The sequence below is a fragment of the Anneissia japonica genome, unplaced genomic scaffold (genome assembly GCF_011630105.1).
Source record: "Anneissia japonica isolate Jap-2015-1 unplaced genomic scaffold, ASM1163010v1 scaffold287752_len1182401_cov188, whole genome shotgun sequence".
In the NCBI taxonomy this organism is placed as follows: Eukaryota; Metazoa; Echinodermata; class Crinoidea; order Comatulida; family Comatulidae; genus Anneissia; species Anneissia japonica.
In genome coordinates this window covers 568603-576350 of record NW_022687544.1, presented here as the reverse complement: position 1 = coordinate 576350, position 7748 = coordinate 568603, and the positions used below count along the sequence as shown (strand labels likewise).

At 35.6% G+C, this 7748-nt stretch overlaps 1 protein-coding gene across 7 annotated transcripts in view; it reads left to right on the top strand.

Annotated features, from left to right (window-relative positions):
• The first annotated feature begins 5995 nt into the window (after positions 1 to 5995).
• LOC117119698 (polyadenylate-binding protein 4-like) overlaps positions 5996 to 7748 on the top strand; it is a 24712-nt gene continuing 22959 nt past the window's right edge. For 5 of the 7 annotated variants that reach the window (XM_033264561.1, XM_033264537.1, XM_033264552.1 and 2 more), the window contains exon 1: positions 6000 to 6256. The gene's annotated coding sequence lies outside the window, so the exon portion shown is untranslated. Of the gene's footprint in view, positions 6257 to 7748 lie in introns of all 7 variants that reach the window. The other 2 variants (XM_033264584.1, XM_033264576.1) reach the window with 2 other exon arrangements.

Sequence of the window (7748 nt, the reverse complement as noted above, 5' to 3'; positions counted from 1 at the left end):
TTGCACTGACTACTTAGGCCTAGTCATATTATGCTTCATCGTCCCCCGCTAACACAGTACATCAGTAGCCACCCCCCCCCCCCACCAAGCTACTACAGTACAGACTTTTGCTAGGCAACAGAACGTGATTGCACCTTTCTTACCAGGTGTTCATGTAAATTTGCATAGGCCTATTGTTAGCTAACCAGCTGAGTGTATTCCTTTGTGAAAATGAGTACCGCGGGCCGTGGCGTACTCATTTTCACATAGCATTTGCATCCCCTCTTGAAAAGAGGGAACTTCGTAATAGTTGTCACCATATCTTCGCTAATTATTCACCGTAATTTAGCTTACACTTATGCATTGAGGGAGCACTTAAAATGTACAATAATCATTTCACGACCCAACAAACCCCGAACTTTACTCATGCATTACATAGTTTCATGTTGCTGTACTCCAACATTACTGGCGCATGGTAAAAACCAACTGACTGCAGGCAGACCATTTCCGGTCACCTCCAACGCAGCACCCCCTAGTTCCGTCACATCTGGATGCCATTACTGGCCTTAAAGGCCAGTACGGCCATTACTGGCCGTAAAGTCCTTAAAGACATGATACAAGATATCAAATCAATACGTATAAAAAAAAACCAGTTTCAAAAAATTACAAAAATATTGCCCTCTTTAAACTGAGCACGAAAGCAGGTATGTGCAACCTTCGTCCAATTTTGACAAAGGATTTTTTGTACATTGATAGCCAAAAAGATGAAATACATAATTAGTAAAATTTGAGATAGCAGGTATAATAATAATCTAGCCTATCTTCTTACAGTATATATAGTATGGTTGTTGCTATCCTTTCCATAAACTGTCCACTTGATACCAATACGCTTATTTCATGATGGATTATTATGATTACTGTATACAGTAGATTGCACAAATTGATGTTTAATATTTTGTTGCAGATTTATCTCACAATGTAACACTTACTAACTTTAACTTTGTTATCTCAATAAATATATCTGTGTTGTTGGTCTTACTTGTGCTTTTCTTTGTTTTTGTATTGTATTATGCAGTCCTTGTATTGAGGTTTGGGTACTATAACATATATTTACAGTAGTAGCAACAATAGCATCTTTATAATATGAATTATGAAACGACCGGATTCAAAACTGATCTTCTCCTGTCTGAGACGCCCTTATATTAAACAACCGAGAACAATTTTTCAATTTCCCTCTGTAAGAAGTATTGAAACATGTAATGTAATGAAACATAGTAATGAAACATATATACATATATATATAAATGAAGTAATAAAGTAATTAAATATATATATATATATATATATATCATGTTTCATTACTTCTTACAGAGGGAAATTGAAAAATTATTCTCGGTTGTTTAAGGGCGTCTCAGACAGCGAAGGTCAGTTTTGAATCCGGTTAGAGCAGGGAGTTGTTATACTACAACTCCCTGGTCGGAGCAACTGTTTTCAGACTCGTCAATTCCACAGAAGGTGTTGGTTATAAGGCATAGGCCCTTCAACAGAAAATGGAAATGCGAAGCTAGCAAAATAAACGTTATATGAAATGATTTTTAACTACTTTAGCGTAATTTCTTTGCATTGAAATGTTCCAATGGGGATACTGGGGAGTAAAATTTTGTTGCCCACCGCTTAGATGTCACTCAGAATAAAGGCAAATTCAGACCAGTTTAATCTATTTTGGGATGTTATTTATTTATTTTTTTATGTTATTGTTTTTTTATATTCAGTCACCCGAAACAAGGCCAAGGGCCACTCAAGGTAAGGGGTTGGGATAGTTTAAAAGAAAGCGGTTGACACAAGATTTAAACTTTGCAAGATGAAAGGAAATTAGAAGACAATCTGCAGACAATGAATTCTAAAGAGAAGCCGAACGACAAACAAATGAGTTTGAAAAAGTGGAAGTTTAGGAAGTTCAAGAGTGAACGGATGACAAATCGAAGCCAGTCTGGTGTTTCTGGAAAACCTACGAACAGATGGAAGTTGAAAAATCTCCCCAGAGCAGAGCAATGACGATTAAAATAACGCCAGAGTAAATTGAGATAAGCAACATTGCGCCGATGACCCAGACATTCCAACCTACAACCAAGCTCTGGTCCGATCAGATGGACAACTCGACGTTGGATTTTGTCAAGAAGAGAAAGATGATAGGCGGGACCAAACATGGTCTGGAGCTTCAACTTTGTAGGTGTGAACATTGTTAATTCAGGAGAAATACAATTTTGTGTATGAGGTGGCAAAGCATCCTTGCAAACATGCCATTTTAAAAGTTACAGAATGGACGAACTTAGAGAAAAAACCACGCCCACTTCTGTCTCCTTGGGGACATGCCCCACCCGGGCAAATCCTGGCGCCACCTCTGTTGTTGTTTTGTTCCACTGTCTATTTGCTCCCATTAATTGTCGGTGATTTAGGCCTAGACCTACATGCTTTATTTTAGTGCTGGCCCAATAGGCACCTAAAAGTGAAGTTTTTCTACTTTCTTCTCTCTTACTCACTCCCCCGAAGTTTGCCGTCTCCTTTCCTGCCATCTCCTCGTAGGAAAAATTTGGCAACCTGAGTTTTCACTCCTGTTTTTTTCCCGGTCTGTGGAATTAAATTGGAATCTTAATTTATTTATTTTTACATTTTCATAGGCCTATATATTTTTTAAGGTGATTTACTTTTACAGTGGTGGATCTATAATTTTTTCCAGGGTAGCGGGTTGGTTGCGCAGATGCGGCACCAGGATTTGCCCGTTGACATGGGGCGGAGATCCCCAGTGGGGGATCTTGTCCCCGATGAGATTAAAGTGGGTCGGGCGTCTCTTAAAATGAAAGTGGTCCAAGGAAGAGAAGCCTCCGAAAATGTCAGACAATTTATGTGTTTTAAATGCGAATGTATAAGATATCCTAAGCAGTATAGGTCTAGGCCTGCCGTTTGTTAAGCACGAAAACAGACATTTTTATTTTACTACTTCTTGACTAATTGTAATGCAGTTTATTTCAGCATCAATTGGTATTACAGTATTTTCTTTTTACAGAAACAGCCTTTTATGATCTATGTGAATGGGAAAGAGTTAACAGTATTATGACCGCGAATGTATAAGATATCCTAAGCAGTATAGGTCTAGGCCTGCCGTTTGTTAAGCACGAAAACAGTCATTTTTATTTTACTACTTCTTGACTAGTTGTAATGCAGTTTATTTCAGCATCAATTGGTATTACAGTATTTTCTTTTTACAGAAACAGCCTTTTATGATCTATGTGAATGGGAAAGAGTTAACAGTATTATAACGTAATATTTATGGCAGGAGATGTCTGGAGACTAGAGGAAAATAAAGGGAAAAAAGTATTGCAAATATACCGTTTTCAAATTATATATTGTTAAAATAAAAACGTATGTACAAAATATGTTAAAATGTGGTTTATTTATGTTTAAGATTGACTTTTTTATACCTAGTTTAAAATTATAATTATTAAGTAAAAACATGTATTCTAATGTATGGCAATCACAATTTTGTCGGAGCACTCCTGTTACCTCATTAATTTAGTTCCTACCTAATAAAATGCTTTCATACAGTTGGACCTTATATATCGCCAATCTTTAGTTCTAGTTTAATAATGGACCATCTTCGATTAAGGGTACTCTTCTCTCTCGTGTTATTAATGAATTTTCTTGTATTGATCGTTATTTCATTATCTATTTTTTATTTTAATTTGTATTTAAAAAATAATTGTTTAAATCAATGTATATTATGTGACAGTATCAAATATCTCTTATGTATTAATGATCTTGATAGTATTTATAATTTATTACCACCATTTTAATTGTATTGTCTTTGATGGTTTTTAATGCGCTGTTCTGTACATATTGCTTCTCCCTTGGGTGTTTTGTAGAAATAAATAAATAAATAAAAAAGATATGTTAAAGGGTATGGTTTATATATATTTAGGAGAGATAATTGTATAATTGTACCTAAAAATGCTAAAATTTCAACTAATTTCAAAACAATAACAATCGTAAAAAAAACCCATAAATAATAATTAAATCAAACACTCATCATCCTATCAAGAGCCTAATAATCTGAAACTGAAACGAATACAAAGTAAAATTTATTTAGAACACTACCGATTTTACTTTCGAAAAACATTGTAAATAAGCTAGCTTGTACATCGGCGTTCCATAGCGCGGCTGTGAACCGCGACCGAAATGCATAACAATAGGGCGCGACTGAAATGATCTGTATTCTTTAAGGCAGGCTCAGGTCGACACGCAACTCAACTCAACTCAACTCAACTCGTCGACATGAGCGCTCCGCGCAACTGAAAGGAACTGACCGCAACTGAAAGGAACTGACAGTCGCGCATATTTGTCAAGTTGAGTTGAGTTCCTTTCAGTTGCCCATGTTCAACTTTTTGCGGAACTGAAAAAAGCTCTAAAAAAATGCTGATTCGGAACTCAAAGGAACTGAAAACGTTGATCCTGATATTAATCGTAATCAAGATGCATTAACTGAAAAAAGATATTATATTACAATGTTTTGTTAATGGCAGATTACTTTATTCTTTGTTTAAAAAAAATATAGGCCATAGGCCAGATTTTTATTCTAACGCATTAACAAATAGGCCTAGGCTAGGCCCAATAATAATAATAATAATAATAATAATAATAATAATAATAATAATAACACATTAACAAATAGGCCTAGGCTAGGCCTAAATAATAATTACGAATTATTTCGTACCATTTTTACGAATTATAAATAATCCATTAATTCTTGAGAGTGTGCATTGTTTTTGAAGTAGTTTTGTACAAATTCTTTAACGGTAGAATATTTATCTAGGGCCTAGGCTTAGGCCTGGTCAAGAAAAGCTAAATTCCTTTTTCAGAAAGTCCCTCAGTGCAGTGTAGTGTTAAATTATGAACTCTATCAAAAGTATGCTGCTGCATTCGCGAATATTAAATAAATACATTTTTATAACATATTTGACAGCTGATTCATGTAAACATTGTCACGTATAAAATGCATTCGTGTATACTTTTTGTTAAGACCTTTCTTGTTTTAATTGTTCCATCAGATTTTGCATGTACCCATTTCAAATAGACCAATAGGCCTATGCGATACACTTTTCTAAATTTAAAAAAAAAAGAGTAGATAAACTTCAAAAATAATTTTAATATTTTTAACCACACTTCTAATCTTACAAGCATTCAAACATTTATTTGCAGTTGATGAAATTTCGGAGAAAATGAAATCTTTAATAACACAATTCTGTCGACTAATCAAAACAAAAAAATAAAGTAGATACACTTTTTAAAATAATTACATGTCTTAATAAAAACATTACAGACATTTTGCAGTTGATGGGATTTCGCGGGGAAAATGTTTTTAGCCAATAGTTCCTTTCAGTTGCCAGTCGACATGAGCCAATTGTTCCGTTCAGTTCCTTTCATTTCAGTTGCGCGGAGCGCTCATGTCGACGAGTTGAGTTGAGTTCCTTTCAGTTCCGTGTCGACCTGAGCCTGCCTTTACATCTTGGGGATTTGAAGACTTGGCTTATCAATATCAACAATTTTTACAATGCCTAATTAAACTACATACACCCCCCCTCCCAGGGGCGGATCTAGAGATGTCCAAAAGGGGGGGGGGGGCAGAAATTTGGGCCGATCGAGACAACAATGTCCTAGGGGGTCCGGGGGCATGCCCCCGCGGAATTTTTGTGTTCTAGACGCCCGAAAATAACATTTGAGGCGTTGTATGGGCTATCATTTTTTTCTTTTTCTTTCTTTTTTCCTTTTCCCCTATTAGGCAACAAGCTTATAGGACTTCTCCTAAGATGAGAGAGGGGATAAGGAGACAGTGCGACGAGTTATTGGATAAGGACATTATAGAGCCTAGTCATAGCCCTGTCTCTTATACACATCGCACTCCTGATTGTGGGGTCCCCAGATTGGTCCGTGGTGTTGACTTCTGCCAGCTCACCATCTGCTCTGAATCCAGGCTGTCAGCTCCAACAGTTGAGTCGCGTGTAGGAAATATCTGGAGGAAATAGGGAATCTATTCTATTTTTAGATATTAGTAATGGTCTAATTGAGTGTATAGGAATTCCCAAGATTGGTTGTTTTGAGGTTCATTCTGGTGGTACTGAGTGCCAGCAATGAGCTCGTATACTACAGTAGGCCTACTATAAAACTGAAGTTTTATACTCTTTGGTGCCAGGAACAATGCTTTCAATATAAGTTGCTACACAAGGTAGGCCATACTCTGTACATTATATAATATGTAACTTATTTTTTCACTCTTTTTAGCTATATCCACTGCAGGATTAAAGGCATAGCAGGCTGTAATTCTAAAATGGAGAGGCACGACAGAGCTTGTTGTTCCAGGGAGTTGTTATATTGGTACATAGGGAGGCCTCTCCTAACTACACTAGACCGGTACTAGGCTAGGCCCTTAGCTTTTGTATTCTGTGATGAATTTATGACCTGTTCCATACTCACCGTACACCACACCACCTATCTAAATGAGTGCGGTGCAAGGCCAAGAGGCTGGTAGGCCAGTACTGTAGTGGTTTCCCTCTGTTAGCACCTCTTGTCTTCGGCAGTGGCTAAAACCTGCTGTTTTCTGTTGGCACTACCACAGTGTGAAAAAGCTGCTGTTTTCTATCGGCACTGACACAGTGCGAAAAAAGCTGTTATTTTCTATCTATTATTGCAGCAGTGCTAAAAATGCTGTTTTCTATTGTCACTGCCGCAGTGCCAAAAAACTTTGGTCTTCTATCGGCTGCCAACTGTTGTTTAATCAAAATTGATGTTTTGATTGATAGATGAATGCATGAATATATGTATATATTATGTAGGCCATTATCATACAAAATATAATAAAGAAAAATAAATAATATTAAATAAATAAAATAATATATTTATAATAATAATAATAGTGCTCGAATAGGAAAATATGTCATCCATAATCATATATGTGATAAAGGCCCAGGCCTGCATCTTTGGCCCACTAATATTAAAATTAATTATAATCGTTTTTCAATTATTAAATATGTATGTATATATATATATAGACCATCATAAAAAAACCATCATATATTATATATATAATAAATCATCAAAGAAAGGTAAATACAGTGTTCTAATAAAGGACAATTTCATTAGAACATTGTATTTACCTTTCTTTGATGATTTATATATAATTTAACAGTGTTAACGGCTCTATATATATATATATATATATATATATATATATGGGTATATATATATATATAATTTTTATTATTTATATAATTATAAGCTAATTATTATGTTTATCTTTGCTATTTCCATGAACCGACAAATACGATGAGCGCGATTGAAAATTTACCACTTTTTGATGCCAATTTCTGACCTGAAAAAAATCGTAGCAGTATTCTTAATTAATATATATTGATAAATTGTAGTTATAGGTCACAATGTTTATATCAATCTATTAATTATTAATTAATTAATTAAGATATCAGGCCAGATTTTCGAAAGTTAAAAAAAAAAAAAAAGAAAGAAAAAGAAAAAAAAATCGCCTAAAACGCCACTGAGGTTATTTTCGGGCATCTAGAAAACAAAAATTTCACAGGGCTGATGCCCCCGGACCCCCTAGGGGAGTGTTGTTTCGATCAGCCCATTTCCGGTTCCCACTTTCAGGGCCCCTAATTAAGATCAAGGGCGTTGACCCGTGGTTGAAAGGGGGGGGGGGGGGGTGG